Raw genomic sequence first — 22,977 nt, 5'->3', positions numbered from 1 at the left:
TGTATTTTATTACTGAAAGTGTCAGTATTTCCACATACTCCGAAGCATTTGCACTGCTTTTGTTGCTAAATTTCTCTGTATTCTTCTAATAATGAAATTATCAAAACCTTATTCTACTCCCTTCCCAGTACCAACTTGGTTTTCATTTCAAATTAATTCTTTCTTATTTGCCTTTCCAAAAACATGCAGAGACGTATGAAAACTAAAGGAGAAAAGCCCAGATTTAAAGATCAGTTGTAATATAAAGCTTCACAGTCCGAAAATCAGCACAACAAAATATATCTGAAAGCTCAGCTGCTGAGTGGCTCCCCTTCAGCGTCCCTCAAGGAGAGATGAAAGAGCCTCTGGATTGTTAGGCAGAGTTTAAAAAAACTCATGCTTTCATTTATCTCCACACAAAGTTGAGTGGATTGAAGTTGCACACCTGCAGCTGTGTTCCAGTTTGACCTTTCTTGCTAGTCCTGCCAAAAAATAGATCTTGACAATAAATTCAGAAGAAGCCAGCATGGTTTAGAAAACAATTGCAGAGTTTTATTTCTCTTTTAATATTTCCACATCTGAAAGGCAAGTGTGAAAGTGGAAGCAAACCCTATGTGCAGGTGAAAATAGGGTAGGTAGGCTTTAGTAGTACGAGTGGTGAAACAGGTTGGATGTAACCCACTGCATTTCTGAGAGCTTTTTTTGCCTGGACTACGTATTGTTTTTTAATAGGGAGGGCATTTTTCCTCTATAGCAAGGCTGTGTTTTTCACTTTAAAATTAGGTGCAGTTTATTGAAAGACTTTCACACCCCTCAATGCTAATATAAACTTTTTTTCTTGTTGTTGAAATGTGAAATGCTGACAATGGCTATTCCTATAAAAGTGTTTCCTGTGGGCATTCCTGTGGGAGAGGAATGTTTCCTAAGCACTCCTAGACTGTTTTTAAACCTTACTTAAGCTTTCTCTCCAATCGAATTATTCTCTCTTTTTAATGGTGAGAGATGAACAAACATTGCTGCAAAGGCAGGGTAGGTTTTCTTGAACTGATACTCATGCTAACAGCAAAAGATTATTTAAATATATCTACTGGTAGACATATAGCGAAAAAGAGCCCATTCTGTCTCCTTTCTCCCTGAAGTTTGAGTAGGGATGCTGGCAAGTAAACTCAGCCCTGTGCTCTCAGCTCTGCAGAGCACAAAGTGGGTTGAATGATTTAGAGAGCACTGTTTGGGGCAGTTCCAGCTCCACCAGCAGTGCTGCTTGTTAGACTGCTCCAGAAAAGGGCCTAGGTACTGAAGGAAACGTTTTTTCACCCATACTGATGGCTGGCTCTGGGTACCAATTCCCTACTCCCGAGCCAATCCAGCCAAGCTGCTTGCAGTATTTATCTTCTTGCAGGACTGTGCCATTTTATTTCTTCCCATCATGACTCCATCCCTCAAATGCCTCTCAAGGACTTTTCCATTTACATTTTCTCACAATTAATCCCGTTTTTCCTGTCCTCTCTCTTCTCTGTATGAAGATCAGTTCTGCCCATTTCCCCTTGCAGTGTGCACAGATGTGCATCTAACCTAGCACAAGTTTTATCTACGGCATGCTGGATACAATGAGTGTTTGGCTGAGGTCCTGAACTGTTTGAATTCCCCGTCTTTCTTCCTCTTAGTACAAGCTCTCTTCTCACCTCTTACACCTGATTGTATCTGCAGTGTCTCTTTCCCAAAAGTCATTCATTAACTGTAGTTGAACACATTCTCAAAGTTTCAGGAGCAATGTAAGAAGAACATTAATTAAAAAGCCTACTAGTAGAACTATATATTGAACATAAATATAATTAATCTGTGAACAGAGCTGAGTTCTGGACTCAAGGTCAGTACCTCAGACCATCAAATGATTGCCAATGGACAGGCTCCCCTCAAGAATACAGTGATAGCTGAAAATTGCCTTTGTGGCTTGCAAAGCTTCACTGGTCCTGGCTTATGGTGAAGCATTCCCTGTGTGCAGCTCACTTTGTGCTTTCAGAAACAAGCCCTTTTTGCTGTTATTGTAGTTGTAGGATTCCAGCCTTAAGTAAGAGGTTCAGACTGATTTTGAGGTTTAAAAGGTTCAGTCTGGAACACTTACTTCTGTCTGTCATACATATAACAATCAATATGCACTCCTGATAGGAGGAAGGCACTGGAAGGATTGTTTTTTCTGTTATTGAAGTCTATTTCTATTTCCTATAGTGGAACTGAATTGGGATTCTTGCGTACATACTGATTTTGGTTTTGGAGTGGAGATTTGGCCCGTGATTCAGACTATCTTTAGGAAGGGTCATGTGGATAAATAAAAAATTGATGAAGGTCGCTATTAGATACTGCCTAGACACACAGTGCAGAAATTGTCCTGTTTGAGTCACCTGGATAATTGCCTTTGAGCTCAGGGAGAAGCAGAATGAGCTCAACAGCGCACAAAAGACATCTTACAGTATGGGAGTTTCTCAATCAGGAAAGAATAGGGATTTCCTCAGGTTTTCTTTTCACTATTGGAAATGGGTGGAGTGGTTTTCATCGCTCAATATATTCAAAGTGACGAATTCCACCTCTGAAACAAAAACTGATCTGAGGTAGCATCAGGATTGGTCTCTGAGTGTGGGGCAGATGGAACAGCCAGACATGAACAGTGCAGGACTGGCTTGTCCCTTACGCAGGGAGGGAAATGTTCACCAAATATACACATACTTGAATATTCAATTTAATTTTTCAGATTTTACTTCTCTCTTCATCTCAACCTTTTCAGGAAATTGAGCTGTTTATTCAAAACATGTAGAATAATGCCCTCACACATTTCTCCTCCCCACACACTTTGAGGAAAAAAGAAAAAAAAAAAAAGACATTCAAGTAAAACTTTCCCAAATGAGCTTTGTGACTAGGGGAAAAAATGTAATTACTTTTTTCAAGGAAAATAGACATTTTCCTCTAATTAAAAATCCAATTTTCCACTGGGGGAAAAAAGAAAAGTCAAGTTCAACATCTATGGACCCAGTATGTGCTTGAAGTGCATGGAGAAAATTGCACAGATGGCAGTTCTGTGAATGAGAAAGTGGAGACAGCTAGAAAGGTCAAAGTGTTTGTAGGCAGCATATGCACGGACTGCTTTTTAACATCCCTTGGAGATATAATTTTTTAGCTTTTTCCTCCTTTTACTGTGGAATTTCCCCCCTTTCCTTTTCTACCTCTGTTTAGGTAATTTAGAAAAAAAAGTGGAAAAAAAAAAACAATGCAGGGAGGTGAAGTCCAAAGAAAGCTTAATTATTTTTGAACCACAGGCATTTTGAAGCAGCTCCTTATATCTTGTATCTTGAAACTGTCAGAAAGATTTCTCTGCCATGCAGTTACATACAGCGCCCATCTGTAGCTCTGATAATCCAGTATGCTGCTGTAATAGTCTGCCTGATGGGCTGTAAAGTTCCAGGTGATTTAAAGGTGCAACTTTGGCTCTGAAATTTCAGAATACAGATGAATAGCCAGGTTAAGAAGGAAATTGATCACGAGATCTAGTGAAAACCATGGTTTTCCTCCAGCTGAGAACCTCATTTTAAAGGGAAGAAGCAAGGTTGTGCTCTTCTCACACAAAGGAAGTTCTGTAGCTTTTGCAGTGGTTGTCCCCTTTCAGGGTGGATTTTTCTTTTTTTTTTGCTGCTCTGAAGGCATATTTCATGGGACAATTCACAGAATCAATGCAGCTCATCAGCAAATGGGTGCTATGTGCAATAGGCCTGTAAGAGACAGGCATTTGTTTTCCCTGCACACCAGGGGCTTTCAAACTCTCACCAGTGCTGAATAGGCCATCTTTCTGCAGATCAAGAGAGGCTTTTGCACAACCTGAATTGTGGACTCCAAATCAGAATTATTCCATAGATGCAATTAGTGCTTATCTCCAATGAAATTTCTGGTAGAAGAGTTTTTGACTCTGATGTTGACAGGCCACAACTGATTAATAAGCATCAGGCTCTGAAGTTCAGAGATAAAGCACCATCACAAGGCTTAAATTATCCTCCATTCCATTTATTTTTCCTAGAGATCTGAATGTAAATGAGTCTTTTATAAAAGCCTTGAGAAATGCAGCACTTTAGTGTTTGTAGATTATGTTTGTCTAAAGCTCCACAGTGTAGACTTTCCTTTACAAAATAAAGAGCTACCCATTTTATTACCATTAGCATGTGGAACCTTGTGCATAAAACCAGTGCATAGGCTCAGGCGATGCATGTAAATCTGTGCCTTGCATTTTGGCAGAGTTTTGCTTTTTCTTATGGAGTTGGCTTCAGGTATTCCAGTACAGTGGATCTGTACCTTGCAGTTTTGAGAGGGATGAATCCTGAACAGATTTTCTTGCAAGAACAATGGTGCAAAGAGTTGCACTGCTGCATGGACAGGCTGCACGTGCCTCAGTGGCCAGTGATGACAGCCCAGCTTGCTATCATCCAAAGGATGATCCATAAGTGGATCTCTTTTTGGGCTTTGTTACCTAGATTACAAGTATGTTTTTATTATTACTGTAGTGGAAATGCTAAGTCACAGCCTGAACCAGTGATTGAGCACATAGTAGGAAGGCAGGGCCAACCCAGGGGAACTCAGGTGCATGCAATGTACCTGAGTGACTGGAAGGGCTGGAGCCAGTATCCACCCCTTCCCAGATCTCATATAAAGGTTGGCAGTGGGGGCTAAGGTACCTTGCTGGAGATCTCTGTCTACTGGAGCCTTTCTGAAGGTGAGTGGTTTGTCTTCTTGTGTCTGGTGCATTTGGGCTTGTTCTCATTTGCTGCAGCATAGGATTGTGCTGCTTTGCTATTATTGCTGTACTTTGCTTTGCATTCAGCGTTACAATTATTAACACGGCTCTGTATCTGTACTTTCTTTCCAGCTATCTATTTTCACTGCTTTAAGTGTGTGATAAGGGAGGGCTGAGTAAATTGGTCTCTTCATGCATATATGAACATTGTATGGATCTCTCTCTCTGTCTTGCCTGCTTTCATTGCCAGCTGTCTGTAGACCTTCTCAATAAACTTTGTTTTGCTGTATTTATTTCTTATGATGTCTCATTCATTAGGAGTATGCTATCACTCAGCACCTCTAAGAGCTACTGTAATACATTTATCATTTAAAACAAAAACAAAAAACTGACCTACAAATGGTCCCAGGCTGGAATTTTAAGCTTATGTGGTTTTCAGTCATCTAGAGAAGTGACTGTGTTCTTCTGTTACCCCAGATCCTGAGTCAGATCTGTTTAAGTCTATTGCGTGACAACTATTTTTCTTTTTCAGTTTCCAGTTGTCCAGGAGGAACTTACACAGGCAGTGGCACCAACTAAATCACGCTCTCACTGGCACCATTATTTTGTGCAGGGAAATTATATACTGTTCCATTAGTTTACATTGTTCCTTCTCTGGGAGGATTCACTTACATCTTATTACTGGCATAGCTTTTTGTTACTGACTTCTCTTAAATGTAGACAGTGGTGCCTTTCTTTTAAGAAAACCAGACCCCAGCTGATTCCAGGTAGTACGGAGTTAAGAGACTACGTCCTCAATCAGTGAACGCATCTATTCACACTAACTGTGTCATCTGGTCTTGGTGAGGTTTAAATAGTTTTTTTCTAAACAGCTTATTAAAGATTAAATGGTTAGATAGTAATAAGCTAAGGACAGAAGTCTGGGTATCTCTGATCTTTAGCCTTCTGTTTTTGTTACTCTGCGAGATAGCTTGCCTTAAAAAAAGGATAATATTGCTTTGTCTGCAGGTCAACTACCAGAGGTGGGGATTTCAGACAACATCTTTTAATGTGGCTGTGAATAGAAAGAAAAGAGGAGAAATTCTGAACCCGGCTCTAGGTATGCAACCCAAGTTTGTAGCTGACTGAGTGTAGCATGCAGTCCTGCGTAAGTGTATTCAATAACATGTGTGTTCTATCAGGATTGTACAATTGGTTTTCATCATGGTTTTATTTTATTTAATGAAAGTTAATATGATATATAGCAATTGTTTGTGTAGTTATGAGTCTTGTTGATGTAACTATGCAGTCATGAACCCATTCCTAGCACATGGTTTTAATTTTTCTTTGTTACTTTAATGATTTGACACTCTTAGCTAAATAAAGTATTTTTTGAGAATTGATTAATGAACATTCCCTGATTTATAATGAGGCTGATTTATAGAGTATTAATGAAGAATACCAAAGTTTACCCTAAGATGACTTTTGGTAGCTTACTAATGTGGTAGATGCTAAAAGATAGTGAAAATATTAAAATGAAAAAGGCAAGGCAAAATTCCAGATTTGTTCCTCAGGAATCCAATAGTGGGAAAATGTATTCTAACACTTGTGCAGCCCTGACTTTCAGATGACTACAACAGGTCTGAGTCATCTGCTGTGGAAATAGTAGTTTGTTATTTTAATACTAGTGTTCTAGTGGTGCCTTATAACATAGGTGGAAGCAAACTAAACTTGGTGATCTTATGAACTGACACCTTTATAAACTGACTGTGTTGATGTCTTCGTGTGTGCCTTCCTGCAGATACAGGGCATTGAGCAAAATGAGACACCTCATGGTCTTTAGAAAATCACTGCATCCAGCATCTGGCACAGCAGCGAGACAAGTGCTATTCTAATAGCTTTCTGGCATGCTTCCTCTATAGACATGACGTTTGTGGAAATACAATTACTTTTCATAAAAGAGAATTACAACAGAATGTGATAAGAAACCATCCGTTAACATGAATAAAGAAAAATGCTAAGAGGCTGAATGATAACCATACTAACAACAGTTACATGATAGCTCTTACTGCAGTTTTGCTACTTGAGGGCCCCATTGATTTGATTTTGTTAAAATCCACAAATTTCATCCTTTTCTTCCTGCAATGATCAAAGCTTTTTAAATTTCTATATGTGGTCCACAACATGGAGCTTTTTCTGTGCACCTCTGTCCCAGCGTGCCTTCACCCTGACTTGGGAGAAGCACCCCGGTCTTAGTCCAGTATTATGCACAGCAAGGTGGAATTGCTGTTCATGACTAGGATTTCTGGGTGTTTGTACCTGTCTGCTATACTCTAGGCTGCCAGCTGTAGCTCAGTTAGCATGAGCTACTCCATGGCTGCCATGTGGTCACAGCTCTGTCCCTGTCACCTGAGTCAGGTTTGGATCAGTGACCCACAGTGGGAAAGTAATGCAGGCCACAGCCTGCTGCTTAGCTGAACAGCCTTTCTGCTTTGTAAGGGATGACTTCACAGACTCCTATTGAAACCCACCATATTTCACTTTTGCAGTGTTGATTTCTTGCTTTGCTCTTCTGGCAAAGTTCATGAGCAGCAGCTATGCCTTTCCTGAGCAGTGCTAGCTCTATGAAGTCCCTTATGTCATCTCTTGCTGGAAGATTCTGAGAAATATGGATCTATCCACCACATCTTGCATCCCAAAACCAAATTGCTAAATGGAATGTTTACTTGCATAGAGAAAGCAATACCAGCTTACGAAAAGCAGTAGTATTGAAAGAAATAATAGTAGTAAGTAGGAAAAAAAGCACCTCCACTTACACTGCACCACAGATCTCTCTATGTCCACTTATTTACTTGCTCTGTGCCTCACTGTGCCTCAGTTTCCTGTCTATTAAATACTTAGAGTAAGGTCTCTTGCAATATCTGCTTATTTTGAGTGCTTCTGAACAAGCTGTGCCTTATAAGATTGTAGGAGTCTTGGAGCAGAAGGAATGGGCTTTTGCTGGCTATAGGGTGCAGCCGAAACCTGTGCTCATGTTAACCAGCTCCCTGCTTATGGACAAGCTACATGCAGATGCAGAACTATGCAGCAGTGCACCTGGGCATAGCTCTCGTGCTGGTATTGAGAAGGGATTTGTAGCAATGCCTGTTGGAACAAGGATTACAGTTGTGAGCATTGCACAACACCTTCTTTTTCATCTTCAATTTCAAAACCTTGCTATAAGGGGCTATTGTCCCGTTGTGCACACTGCATTGCTCTCTCTGGCACTAAATTCTCTGAGCTGCAGTGGAATAACAGACTCCTGTGTATGTGTTCTGCTTTAGTCCCTGTTCAGCTTTTAAAATGCAGCCTGGAAATAAGCCAAAAAAAAAAAAGTGAATCTGAGTGAATTTTTTATTTATTTATTTATTTTTTTAAACCAGCTTCCCAAAAGAGTTACTTGCTTATACTTGGGATTCATTGCTCGTATCTGAAGTGATGTATTTGGCGTAATTGGCATAGGGATGCATGGTTAGAGAACTTGTGAACACTGCAATGCTAAGAGAAGAGATACAAGGTGCTAACAGATTTCAAGAATAATGCATGGGAGCACAGGATACAGCTTGACCTAATTTTCATAAGCTTTACTCTTTGCAAACCAGAACAAAGGACATCACTATTAGTTTATTTTCTAGGGTGGTTTAAAAAAATAAATAAATAAATGCATGAGACATTCAATCTGAAATGAAAACCAGGAGAAAATGTTTGAAAGTCTGACAGTGGGATACCGGAAGCAAAGAGAAAGGTGTTACATGCAACTAATAATATAAATAACGAGAAACATACTGAAACTAAAATGGAGCTATACAGTATTCTCCATTTTACTAGTAAGAACAGTTCCAGTTGATGGTCAGGATCACACTGTATCACACTGAAGTTACTTTTGCTCACTGTTTGATAACTATGTAGCAACATATAACATGGTAGTGGAATTAATGGAATAACATGTCAATGACCCTTCAAGAGGTTACCATACAGCAGTCACTGGAAACATTGGGCTTTTTCTCACTTTTTTGGAAGAGAAATTTTAGAAGGTTCTTGGTATTTCTGTCAGAAGGTGCACTGAGGATGGTGTCTGTTGTCTCCAAGGCCTGAGCTCCTTTAGGAATAGAGACAGGGCATCTGTTAGCTAGTGCCAGGCTTGCTGCTTCACTGTAAGTAAAAAAGGTGATTACAGCACTCACTGCAAAAAAGTGCCAGAGTTGCATAATGATTTTTGCACAAAGAAAATAAAATCATGGTAACCTAAAATGGCATGGGAATTATCAGAAATAATCTGATATCAATTTTTGTTGTTATTTGTGTGAATGGAGTTAGGATACCAAGAGGACAATGACAGCAAAAAAGTAGATTCTGTTTTTAATGCTGCAGGACAAATCAGGTTGGTTGAAGATAATTGAAATCACTGAGACTTTATTGGTTTACTCTGCAGGACCCTGACCTGCTGCCATATCAGTCACAGACTCAGCTGTATGAAAGTATTTAAACATGGATGCAGTTACTTGCATATGAATTTTATTGCAAGAGAAGATGACTTATAACACTAAGCTTGAGGCCGCATGAAATCTCAAAAATGTTTTTACCAAAATCGTTACTTTTATTTAAGCTTTTGGGCTATACCTCTTGAGCTCCTCCTACAGAAGTGTGTCCACAGCAAACCTGCCTGATACAAGCTTGAAGATAATGTTTAAGTGCAGCAGAGCAAAACCAATAAAGCTGGGAATAGAATGTGCTGGAGGCAGTCTGTAGTAGCTGTCTCCGCCAAACTGTTTTGAGCAATCTCCACCCCAGCATTTATGACCAGAAATGTGAGCTACCATGGAGGAGGCGTTGGTAGGGTGAGGCATCTAGCCATAACAAACTTCCTCTCCTGTTTTACATAGAAGTAAAGGTGCAGTGGGGGATTTCTAGGGGGTCTTGATCAGCATGGCTCCCATGCTGAGAAAAAGTGGCTGCATGAGAAGTGTGATCCAGAATTATGACCTTCAAAGGGGAGAACCAGGATAAGTATTAGGAAAAGATTCTGCCCCAAAGGGTGGTGGGCATGGAATGGGCTGTCCAGGGCAGTGGGCATGGCTCCAGTGCCAGAGCTCAGAGAGTGTTTGGTCACTGCTCTCAGACACTGGGTTAGGATGGTGCTGTGCAGAGCTGGGAGTTGGACTCAGTGATCTTGTAGGTCATTTCCAACTTGGGATATTCTGTGATTCTGTAATTCTAAAGTGGAGGAGGAGAAGAAAAAGGACTGGCAAACTTCAATGTGAACTGAGGGAGCGTTAGGAGAGGAAAAAAAATAGAGAGACCTCCATCATCTATTAAGTACATTCCAAAGGTCTAGTGACAGCTGCTATCTCACCGCTGGGCGTTTCAGAGATACTGTCTGGCTCAGAGCTGGCCTTTGCCTACTGCCGTGTTGCCAGTACTGCAAATAACATCTGTCCTTCTGTCTATATGTGTGTATGTGAATACGTATAAGCAAAATCAACTTTGTTGTCTTGCCTTCTTTACAAATAGGGAAAGATGGATGAGAATCAGCTCTGGAGGTGCTGCTTCTCTGTGGAGATTGTGGTGCTGTGTGCACAGATAGGAAGAGGAGGGAAAGGTGCAAGCATCACCAAGCAAGCATGATGATCATTACTGCTTTGTTGTTCTTGAGTAGGAACTGCAAAATGTTCTTGGGAGACTGCGGTTCTGTTGGTGCTTGAACGAGCAAGGAATATTTGGTGCTCCAGTTTGCTGACAGAAAAATTGTGATGATGTATTGAACACACAAAGGTCATAGTGCTGTGCTGAACAAAAGCCTGTTCTTCATGCTAGCATCTGTACCGTACCACTGCATGTTGCTTCCTACAGAAGTGCAGATGTGATTTTTGAGTGAGCTGGGCTGTTACATTCCAGGATGCATTATGTATATGGCTAACGTAAAGAGACCTGATGTTTTGCTCTTGGGGAAATGCTTTTCCATGGCTATTGGCATGGAGCAATGAAGACATCCGGTGGCTGGTTGTGTTAATGGCAGGTGAGTGCATGTTCCTCTCAGGGAGCTTTGCTGAGGTTTTATATAGCCAAAGCTGCCATGACAGATCTTGTTAAAGTTTCAAGTTGCAGCCACCCACCAGGGCTGGAGGCATGTGCCTCCCATGTACAATGCTGCATCCAGGGCTGAGGGGCTGAGTTACCATCTGCTTCTCTCTCCCTCATTCCTGTACTCATGAATCTACTCATGTACAAAGAAGGCTGGAAAGAGGTGTCAAGCCTGTGGTATTCTGTTACATTCCCCACTTCTTCATCCATGGCTCTTAAGCAACAATTTGTTGAGGATTTCTCCTGGAAAGCTGGTAACCAGTGGACCAGATGCTGTCATCTTTTCCTCTGGGGGCTTGCAGTTACAATGCTACCAGTGACCTTTGAGGACTCCATAACAAAAACCGAACCGCACACTGCTTTCCCATAGACTGTCACTGTGGAAACTACAGTCTGTCTTTGTGTTTCACTCATTTTCAATTTGGCCAGCCCTGCCATAGATATATGGACAAATGAGGAAGCAGCAGAAGAGAAAAGAATACTTGACAGAGGAGAGTGGCAAATAAAAACTGTTATGTTATGCTGTCAAGCTCAAGTGTGAATAGCGCTGCACCTGGGGAGTGCTGATAAAAAGACTGCATTCATGCTCACTCCCTCATGTGTGGGAAGCCTGCAGATGCAAAGGAGTTGCTGTGTCAAGAGCGTGATTCAGGAGACCTTCCTTGTTTGGGATTAATCATATGAAAGGGAGACATGAGTAAAAATATCCTGTCCACAATAATATCCTATCACTGGATGTATGTGTTGATATTAGCTGAGCAAAGCTGGGGAGAGGTCTGAGACATCTGGGAGATGAATCATTCACATCCAGAGCAATTAGCTACATCTAGATCAGCAAAAGGCCTTGAAAGGTGTTTAATTGAGTGGCCTGCAACTGTGCCTGGAAACAATGTGGATCTGACAAGAATCTCACAATTCATTTTTGTATTGACCTAGTGGGACACTGTTGGCTAATGCATACAGATTATCCCAGATAATTAACTCAATTCTTACAACTGCAGATATTCTTATCCACTGCAGATATTGCTGTTTTGTTAACTAGGAGGAAAGTAAAGGATGTAGCTAAAGGCAGGTCTTTCTTGCCATCCATTATTAGATCTGTGACAATTTAAATGTAATCTAAATGTGAACTTGCAAAAAAAAACCCTCCAGTTTAAAGCCATACATTTCTTGGGAAAGTAATGTTTGAAATTTTGCCCGGGTGGCCCCAGTGGTTTTGAACCACTACATTAAGTCATTTTAAACAAGCAAGTGTTTACTTGAGGATAAATGTAGAAGCATAATAAAGACATCTAATCCGATTTATAGGTACTAAACAAGGGAAGCGAATTACATTCTAGGTAGGTGTGCAAACTTAATTTCCCAAGGAAAATAGAGATAATTTCCTTTATAAATACAAGGGGGGGAAAAAAGCTTTTGAGATTATTTAATATTTTTTTTTTTAACAGTGACAGTATTTTAGGCTTTACTTCTATTATACAGAATTACAATGTAAGCATTAAAATTTCTGCTTTTAGTGGAACCGAAACTGTGATGGCTCTATCTGAACACTGGTTCTCAGCTTATGATAGGCAAGATTAAGCCAGCATTAACTTGTGAAATTCAGAGCTTCATGATTTATTTGTTGATATCTGTGTATATGCCGTGCTCCTAAGTGTAATAGCTTTTATATAAGCTAAGAAAATAAAACATAGGCCTTCCTCCCCGAAGCACCAACTCAACAAGAGGGGACGTAGATGCAGGTATCTTTAATGACTGTGGGCTTTTCCTTTTTCTTGGTGGTGGTCTTAGAGGAACTGTATAGCTTACCTAAACACACTGGACCTGTTGCTCTGCTATAAGTATTTTCTGAACAAAAGACATTTGTGTAAGATTGATCCTTGTGAAACAGAGAGTTATAGCTGTTCCTTTGTAGTGGCCAGAGGCAGAGCTGAGCTGCAAAGCAGTACTTGTTACCTGTAGATAAGCATTTGCAGCCCAGGCAGAATTCATTTTCTGAGCCAAATTGCAAGGAGGTGAGCTGTAGAGTTCTACGTTTGCAATAACCTCCAAAGGCCTGTTAATACAAGGGGTAGTTTGTTTTATTGGTCTAGTAAATGTCAAGAAGCCCTATGGAATATCCTCCCTTCCACACCATCAGCTCCAAACATCACCTGGCTCTGCCCTGAGTGTGGCTCCATTTCTGCCAGCTTTGTGAACTCAGTCCCTTGCTCATAGTTTGCAGCAGTATTCACAGCTCAAGTATCTCTAAGCTTTACTTCAAGGGAGTAGGACTAGGGAATTAAATTAGGCTGATGATGGACGAATGATTAATAGAGTGATTAATCTACAGATGACTCCTGAAGCAATTACTGATGAATATGTGGCAGACACCTCAAAGTTTAAAATCATTCCTGCTTTGCACCTTGCAAACTGCTCACAACTGGTCTTGATGAGTGCTCACACAGCTCTTTCCCATGCACTGCAGCATGGGGAGGTTGTGATGAGGGTGCTGGCCCCTTTGGTGCCACTGCTGTTTGGATGGTCTCAGCTTTCAGGAATTTGCACTTAGTACAACTCTGAGCACAGTCAGAGATCTGAACAGGAGGCAAAGAAGCAAGCTAGAAGTCAGCCTCCTGCCCAGCAGCAAAGATCATCCCAGTGTTTGTCCATTGAGTGGTTCTTCAGCTATGTCTAAATCTTGCCTGCTTTTTTGAGGAAAGTAATAAGGAAAGAAACTTGAATTCCAGAAGCAATTTTTTAAAGGGAAGACTCAGGTTTGATTTTGACCCGAGTCAGTCTTCGAGGAAGAAACTTTGGAGCAGCTTGCATGCAGTAGGTCATTAGGGACTGCAAACATAATTCAGAGGCATTGTGTAGAAATTTCACTATGCAGCTGGAGAGCCAGTACCAACAGCAGGAAAGACTGGGATGCTGGTGATTTAGCTGGCATTTGCCAAGGACTCCTGCTCAGTATAATTTCTGATCCTGGAAACAGAAGTATGTGGGATATGCCACAGCTACAAGCTGACACACCTCTCTAAATAGGAAGATCATAGAATCACTCAGGTTGGAAAAGACCACTAAATCATGTCCTATGACATCCAAACGGTTTTTAAACACATTCAGGGATGGGGACTCAACCACCTCCCTGGGGAACCTATTACAGTGCTTAACAACCCCTTCTGTAAAGAAGTTTTTCCTGATATCTAACCTAAACTTACTGTGGCACAACTTCAGGCCATTTCCTCTCATCCTGTCACCAGTAGAAGATGTAACAAGGCAATGACAGGGAGACTAAAACAAAGGCATTTGTGAGTGAGGAGAGAGATTGGGTACTATGGGAAGAGACTTTAGAAACTGCCTCTTCCCCATCAGACCAGTTTGCTGTAAGAACCAGCTGTGTCTGAGCCCTGGGGCTCAGCAGCCACCAGAAATGCAGTCCATCACTTGGTTTCTCCATGGGCAACTGCATGAGGTTTGAAGGATGACAGCAGCAACAAGATTCTTTGCCATGATTTGGGATAAAATCCACTCTGGACTCAACAATGCTGAATTTTGGTGATGAGCTGCATAAGGAGACACTGCACACTTTTTTTTTTTTTTTTTTTCTCCAGAAGTTCTTTTAAGCTAAACAGCTCTCTGACAAATGAGATGTTTCTATGAATCATCTTTTAGTTTGCTAATAAAGAATGTTCTTTGCTCCCTTTTTCCCCCACCCACCCCAAAATGAAAGTCTTCAACACTTGAAAACAAGCAAACAAAAGCAAGTTCTGGGCTTTTGTGTTGCCTTTCCTTTATGTGTTTAGCTTTCATTTTAAATATTTTCATCTACGAAAGTCAGAGCAATAAAGATGCTCTAGAGAGAAGTAATCCCCTTGTATAAGCTTAGGAAGGAAAATCAGGCTGATGCTTGTGACAATGGGTTGAGCCCTAGGAGAGGGCTCTTTCCGAGCAAGGAGATGCTGACAGCAAAAAAGTTTTGGGATCCTTGGTGGTAGAATTTCAATATCATCAGTGTTTTGGGAAGTTACATATGCAAGATGATGGTGAAGTTGCTATTGACTCTAAATGGTTTCTGTCAACAGTATCAAGAGAAGAAATTAAGAATGAAGTAGTCTTAACTGGTTTGACTCCACTGAACAGCTGAGGCGCTTGGCCTCAGGGCTAAATTTCAGCCTTATAATGTTCTGTAATGCTAGCGTGATGTTAGAAAAGTGGTTACAGTTTACTTCCAGATTTTTATTTTCATTATTAAAGAGGGGCCTGAAGTTTTTCTTGATTTTTAAGCAAGAAGTTGTAAGCTAAAGCTTAGTGGAGCTAAGTGAGGGCAGCCAGTAAAGCAGATGTTACTGCCGTACGTGGCAGGAAAGTTTAATTTCATTAGGCTCTGGTAATGGAGTAGAAGTGTTGGCAGAAATAGGCAGGATTTCTATTGTACCCAAATGAGTTCTGAATTCCTTGAATTTTTTTTTTTTTTTTTTTTTTTTCAGGGGGAGGGGGGTAAGAGGGAGGAGGGAAGGAAGAACTAGGAATTCATGCATGAAGTTGGTGAGAGTTTCTACTTAATATAGTGACAGATGTAGCGTAAAGGTTCTGACAGGTTTTTCTCTGTTTGACTTAAGAAGGATCTACCCAAGGACTGCTGCAGACTCTGGATGTGGTCCCCAGCTCTGTGGTTAGCTGTGCTGAGGATGTGAAAAAATGAGTAATGGGGAAAAGATTGTGCAAGAGCTTCTCCCTGTGAGGAGAAAAAGGAATATGAACTTGTTTGGCTTGGGTAGACAACTCATGAGGACTAAGACTGAACTTCTCTTAGGTCCAGAAATGATGCAACTGTTCCCCTGAAAATCCCAATGAAAGAATTAATTCATAGGCTCCCAGTTTTCAAGACAGCTCTACTGGGCTGCTCTAAAAGCTGTTTTGTTTTGTTTTAATTGGATCCAGGAAATCTTTGTTGTCCTTCCGGCTTCCCAACAGGAGTTATGGGAAAACACTGGAGAATTAGCAGTATTCATCTGGTCACGACTCAAGTGGTTGTTTCTAGACCAGCCAATGTAAGCTAAGGAGCCCACCCATTTGAATTACGAATTCTACTTTCATTTGACGTGGGACTCAAGTTACAGCATGAGCTAATTTTGCAGTGAAGAAAATCTAGAAGGAATTTTCCTGATGCCTGTCAAATTTTGGAGTAGACATTAGCAATTGGTTGTTTCTTCCTTTCATAATGAGATGATGTCTATTACTAGCCAAGCTTGTTTAGATGGGATAAGAAATGCAGAATTAAACAAAGTTTTGATAATTCATACTAACAGCTGAGGAAATGAATGAAACCCATGGGTTCAGTCCATTATTGTGTGAGTAGACTTTGTGATGATTTCTCTTCATCCTTCATGTGCGGGAATAAATGCTCAGGAGCCTGCTTTGCAATATTCTTGAACTTTTAGTAAGGTGAAACCTCCTCAAAGCAGTCTTAAATCTTAGCAGAGAAGGAGGACAAGACCACTGCTTTCCATTTATGAATTATGAGGTGTGTGGATTAAAGAGAGGAATATCAATGAGGCTCTAATGTACTCTTTCATGTAGTGTTTTAGTTACTCTGTCAGTCTTACTGCTGTAGGAGATCACCAAGTCAAATGCTGTAGAAATGGCATGGGTGATTCTTCTGGTACAAGAAACGAAATTTCCCTTAGCTTTGCTTCCAATTTGCTTGATTCGAGGCATCAATAAATAGCCTTGATTTTGAAAAAATTAATTACCCCTCAGCACATCAAGCACTCTAGCCAAGGTGCTTCAGTGGAACCATCACATTTTCTCTGACAGTTACTGCAAACATAAGAAACAGCTTTAAAAAAACAGCAAGCTTGGTTTGCAAATTCCATATTATAATATTCATTGTCTTCCTAGGGACAGGAGTCCTGGAAGTTCTCACTGAATTATTGGTGACAGAGCTGAAGAGTGTGCTTTTGTGGACTGAGGAGATTAATTCAAGCTCTGCACCTCTGAAAAATCTTCCTGGAGGTCATTTGGTCTGAATTCTTGTGGAATGAGGCATGTTGGTGAATCCAGAGGCATGAATGCCCTGGGTTATCAGTTGTTATTCCGAAGAACTGGGCTTCAGCATCTTGAGCCTTTGTTTGTAAGAGCCTGGGCATTATTTTTGTCAACTCAGATCTTACACAATCCATAGGTAAGCTTCTCTGATCTATTTGAGGCAAATTAATTGGAATCTGTATCAAGTAACTAATCATTGCTTTGGGGAGTGGGAAGGGGAAGGCCACAACAAAACTATTTGCCTGACAATTGTTTCATCTTCCTGCAGCTGTTAGTTTACTTAAACTCCTCACATCGTTGGTATCACAGTTGTCCTTCTGCCTCTGCTATTGGTTCTCTTATGTTTTACCTCTGGACTGGAAATCTGCCTTGTATACAGATGGATTCTTTTGTTGTGATTTTTTTTTTTTTCCCTCACTCATGGGAAAATCACGTTGTTCTTATGGCTATCTTATTGTTCCTTTCCAATATGTGACATAATCTACTTCCAGATGTCATTTCATGAAGCTGTCAGTGGTTCATGCAGATTGAGTGGTTCAATCTGAGTTTTTTACACATAAAAAGGAGGTGTGTTGGAAGGTATTGTCATACGCTTACAGTACTCAAGTAATCTGTGTATACAGTTGTCCTACAATTAGACTCTTTGTAAACATAATAACGTAATTATAAGCTTTACTTCAGCAATTCAGTGGAATGCGTTGGTGAATCATGGGTGAAAGCAGCAGAGGAGAATTCTGCAGACATACAGGAAAAAAGTTAGGGTATGACAGTCAAATACCACTCTTAACTTTTCTCCATGATCATACTAATATCACTAAGCTGTGATTCCCTGTGAAGAATTTAGTGTGACCTTTCTCAGAGATTAAAAATGCATTAACACATAGCTTCCCTTCACTGTGTATACAAACAGCATTATGTAATTACAGAAATATCTGTAACATGGGCCTTGTTAAAAAAAGAATTGTATATCCTATGTCTCTGTGGTGAACTTTTCAACATATAAAACGAGTTCAAGATACAAATGATTTATTTTATGTTTGCTTTGGAATTTTATTGCCACATTGCTAAATTGCTATTCTAATTTTGTCTGTTTGAATCCTCTTATTATTTTTCTAGCCTTAGTCACCGAACAGCCTTCATAATGATGGCATGCAAGGTACTGTTGACGGCTGTATTCAATGCACAGCACTAGGTCTTCCTGAAAAAGTGACTGCTACTTTTCATATAGTTTCAGTTACCATCAACCATCTGTATTAGAGCAGAACTTTTCCATCCTAAAGACAGTGAAGTGTGAGAAAATAAAAGGGGGAGCAGAAATGAAAAAGATTTACTCAAGGTCACCCAGCAGGGCCAGGAAATGAACTAACCTGGAATTACAGCGATATAAATCCTGATCTGTAGCAGGAGGAATGGTGCAGTTGCCCACTTTCATCTGGCACAATTTAGGGCTCACAAGTGAAATGGTGATAAGAAGGCACTCTTAACAGTTGAGTAGTGAGATTAGGTGGCTGGCAGAGTATTTGTGACTTTGGATGCTGAACTTTACTGACTGGTTCAGAACACAGATGTTTCTGGGGCTGCACATCTGCTTGGCACTACAATTTCTTTTGTGCCTGCTTTTCAGATCTTATCCTTCTCTATGTATGTAATACCAGTTCCAAAACAGGCATAGAAGTGGTACTTTCTGATTTTTGTGCATGGGCCCTTCCTTGGCTAGCAGTAGCATATGTAGGTCTGCAGTGCTCCAAGGAGCCCAGCCTTCACCCGGATAAGTTTCCCTCAAAGGCTTCTTCCCCTGACAGCAAAATTGATTGAGAAACCTGACTTTAATTCCTTTAAACATCCAGCTATATCTGGGCACTTGTTATTTAAGGCAGTATCAAACTGCCTCAATTCAGGCCTCCAGTGATAGTTCTTGGTAACCTCTACCCACCCCTGCTTCAAAACATCCAAACTTCTCCAGCTCTTGTGCCCAGTACATGCCACAGCCAGGATTATATTTCTGAAAAGGTATTTTCTACATGTTCTGTATAATGCAATGTTTATCACTGAAGATAAAATGTATTCGGGCTTTGTCTTCTTTCAACACACTTTTAAACATGCTAGATCCTCACCTGATATAAATTAAAAGTAGCTCTGTGCAAATCAATGGAGAAGTGCCAGTCTACACTGGTTAGGAAATATCTGTGCATTATTAATCGGGGCTTGGATAATGTTCTTTAGCCAGAAGATAAATAGCTAAAGAAGATATAAACCAATGATTAGAGCAATAGGCCAGAAATGCATATTGATGTGGAAACGTCTGAAATGTACTTGTTGGCTGTGGTAGTTTAATTTCCTGAAGGCCAGGTTTTACCTCCAGGCACAGAAAGTTTGCGCTGGGATTTGGGGTCAGCAACCCTCCACAGGCAGCATCAGGAGGTCAGATCTTCGGGTTTGTCTATGCCTGGAAATTAACCAAAACAGCTACTACAAATAGTCTGAAATAGCCATTTTGGTGTGTTTCCAAGTGCAGACTGCTTTGAAATGCTAATGCTTGAAGGTGTTTAGCTTACAGTTTTACTTACAGCAAGAAATAAAGATAACTAGAAACTTGAAGGAATGGGAGGATGCTTGGAATAATAATAAAAAAAAGCCACGTGGCTTTTATTTAATTACAAAGAGTGACTGAGCATCACTTGTTCATGTGAAGGGACAAGATGACAACAAGAAGGCAACGAGTTTCTGGTTGTGATCTCCATTGATACCAGTTACTGATACTATTCAGTGAGGATCTACTAACACATACAGAGTGCTGCAGAAAGGAAAAGCTCTCATATCCCTATGGTAATGAGATTAAATTGCTTTGAAGGAGTCAGGCTGAACAGCAGGAGGAATTTTCTGGTGTTGAAAACAGTACACTGTCCTAGCTGAAACCAAAACACCAGTTACTCCCAGACACTCCCAGAAGATGCCTGCAGGAGAGGCTGCCCTGCCCTTGGTGGCCCTGGGGATGGGGAGCAGGGGAGAGGACAGGGCCAGAGCCAGCAGGAGGCATGCTTTTGAGGGCAAGTGCATTGCAGAGAACTTGTGCAGCCATCATGGTTGTCCTGGGTAGCTGCTGCAGTAAAGGGTCTAGGTGTAGAATCAGGATATCTAAGTTGGAAAGGACTCATAAGGATCAAGTGGAGCATGGGACAGGCCAGTCAGCAAGAACTGAGGGCTCTCTGTCTTTTGGATAAGTAGCATCCACCGTTTCAAACAGATGGGTCTATCCTATGAATGTATTTGCTTTGAAACATGAATGCAAGTGGGCATGAAACTGAATTTTTTAGCAAAATCCTCCTTCACTCTGAAGGAGATGCTTGGGAAGGTTTCCTCAGCCCCCTGGGCAGGGAAAGAGTTATCGGGCACAAACCCCCGCAACCCAAGAGGCTCCAAAGGGAGAACGGCTTGGTCCCAACTCAGCTGCAGATCCACCTGCAGGGAGCAGGAGGGCGGAGGTAAGTGCTGGTGAACAGGTAGCGTAATTGTGAATGGCGTGAATGGACGATCACTCCCGTCACAGCAAATCAGACCTGTCATATGGAATCCGGCCTTTTCCAGGGAAATCAGCTCTCGCTGCAGGCTGCCAGCACCAAATGAGCTTCATAAAGCACCTGCAGATCCGAGCGTCAAGCAATTATTCCACTATCTTGCCTAAAAACAAAAAGGGCCCTGCCCTTTGGTCAGTCGCGACCCTTTCCAGTTAACATAAACTAATTATATTTGAGGCGGGGGAAGGGGGGGACCCCGGGCTTCCTGCGGCCCTCCGGGGGTGGGTGCTCGGCGCTGCCCGCTTTGGGGTGCGGGGCTCCCCTCCGCAGAGCGGGGCTCGGCCCGGCCGCCCCGGGACAAGCGAGCCTTTGTTCGGCAGCACTTAGCAGCAATTACAGCCCGTCAAAACAGTTTTTGTTTTACGACAACGTGTTAATGGGCCCGCGGTTGGGTGTGAGAAGTAACCCAAGCCGCATGCACTGAAGCGGGGTTAGAGGTTAATTGAGACTTTCTAACGCAGCGCATGAGATTTTTGCAACCTTTTGCAGCGAGGGAAGTGGGGAACAAAAAGGAGATAATGTGATACAATTAGTTGGAAAGCAGGAGGGTCAAAATTCCCAGATGGAAAGGAAAACTGGCCAAGTGAATCAGGCCAGATGGGCCACCTGGAGCATAACGAATGCCAAAAATAGCTTCGGTCCTTGGTCTGGTGGATGAGGCAGTAGGTGGTATGTCTGTCCTCCACGGTGGATTTGAAAAAAAAAAAAAAGAAAAAGAAAAAGAAAGCAAGATCAACGTTAGCAATAGCCCATCGTAATTTGTATTCCAGATCTGTGATCTGGATCATTAGTGCAGCTCATATTTTCCTATTTATTTACTTTATTTCAAAGTCATCTGATTTTAGCCCAGCAGCCCCTTTGTGGTATCTGCTCTACAGTTAAACGCTGAGCTTTCCACCTTTTGTATTACTTTCCCTGCGTGAACCTCCAGAGCATTATTAACTAAAGCGTTAACACTTGAAGACAACTTTGGCAGCAAGGCCTTCCTGCAGGCAGCACAAGTTTTGGTGCACACCTGCTCCCTGCTCACCCCCCTCTGTGTGGCCGCTACACCTGTGGCTGGGAAAAGTTGGCATCTGCTGGGGCAGTGCTGGTTTTGGTGCCCAGAGAAGTGGCTCTGGGTCTGCCTGCCTTGGAGGATCGCTAGGGCTGATGTATTCGTCTCCTTGCTCTGTGCTACTTCATCTGCTGTCTTCCTTTTTTTGTTGTTGGACAATTTTCAAGACCTCTCTGCAAGGGGACACATGCAAAACAGGAAGAAAACGTCTTGCATTTGTCTCCCAGCTTGCACTGGAAATGAACTGCAAGGTGACTGGAAGTGCCAAGTCATGTTTGGCACCTATTCAGTGCTTATTTGTATTCCTAGAGCCAGTGTGATTAGTTTCCTTTGCTACTTCAGACCTGTATAAGCTCCCGCTTTTGAGGCTGAATCATCAGCTACAGGTGCCTGTAACTCTATTTCTGTGCCACATCTGAATGTTTGGGGAAACCATGCAGAACAAGAGTGACATGCAGGAAATCATGTCACCAGCACCTGTTGTGTCTTTCTGCCTTTTCCTTGCTCAGCAGCCTCTGTGTGCTGAGCTGATGGCTCTCAGTTGCTGTGTTCACCCTCCAGTGGATTGGACAAAGCCAGTGCCTAATGAGGAGCTGCTGCCAGCCCTGGGGTACCTGGTACAGGGTCATTGAAGCCCAGCTGGGCTTCATTAATGAGGACTGGCCTGGCAGAAGAAGCATTGGCAGTGGGACAGTGGCACAGTGCAGCCTTTGGAGCCTGAACCACCAGCTCAGCAGTGGGGGGAAAAGCTTCAAGTTAGTAGGGAAACAGAGTGGCAAAGCTGAACCTATCTTTGCTGACCCTACGCTTCTGTTTTTCCATCTCTCCTTCCATACTCCAATATTTTGGAGTTTGTTTATTAACAAATTGGAGGAGGGGGAAGAAGGAGGAGGATAAATGGGGATAGATAAAAGTGAAAGGGAATAACAGAAATAAGAGAAAAATGACTGCAGGTCATATCTGTGGATTACCTAACATGCTCAGTCTAGTTTCCAAGGTCAAAGCAGCCCGGTCACGGCAAAGAGAGAGAAAAAGTAGAGGGGACATGAAATAAAAACAGAGACCAGACATTCAATAGGTATCAATGTGAGAATCACAGAATTGTAAGGGCTGGAAGGGACCTCCAGAGATCACCAAGTCCAGTCCCCCTGCGAAGCAGGCTCCCTACAGCAGGCTGCACAGGCAGGAGTCCAGGTGGAAGTAACTGTGATTTGGACACAGCTGGTTTTCCTCTAGCAGAGGAGCATTGCTTGTTGAAAGCCATGTATGACAGCCAGGCAGTTCTAGGAATGGGAATAATTCATGGGAAACAATAATGAAGTACTACAAGCAGAGTAGTGTCTATCTCGTTATTCATCCAGGACCTGTTTCTATGTTTCTTTCTTCCTCTTGCTGGGGGTCTAACGGGGCATCAGTCAGTGGCTGTTGAGCAATGTGCATCACTTGTCATACACATTCATATA

The 22,977-nt window shown here is 41.8% G+C and overlaps 1 long non-coding RNA gene across 9 annotated transcripts in view; it reads left to right on the top strand.

Moving 5' to 3' along the window:
- Positions 1–22,977, top strand: part of LOC122157305 — a 302,268-nt gene that overhangs the window by 79,415 nt on the left and 199,876 nt on the right. For 8 of the 9 annotated variants that reach the window (XR_006167834.1, XR_006167852.1, XR_006167848.1 and 5 more), the window contains exon 2: positions 5,759–5,849. The exons of the other annotated variant lie outside the window; for it this stretch is intronic. This is a non-coding gene — a long non-coding RNA (uncharacterized LOC122157305). The remainder of the gene's footprint in view (positions 1–5,758; positions 5,850–22,977) is intronic. 9 annotated transcript variants of the gene reach the window in all.

The sequence above is a fragment of the Centrocercus urophasianus genome, unplaced genomic scaffold (assembly GCF_019232065.1).
Source record: "Centrocercus urophasianus isolate 14NV4802_14NV808 unplaced genomic scaffold, USGS_Curo_1.0 seq_10, whole genome shotgun sequence".
Classification (NCBI taxonomy): Eukaryota; Metazoa; Chordata; class Aves; order Galliformes; family Phasianidae; genus Centrocercus; species Centrocercus urophasianus.
This window is presented reverse-complemented; position numbering and strand designations above follow the sequence as displayed.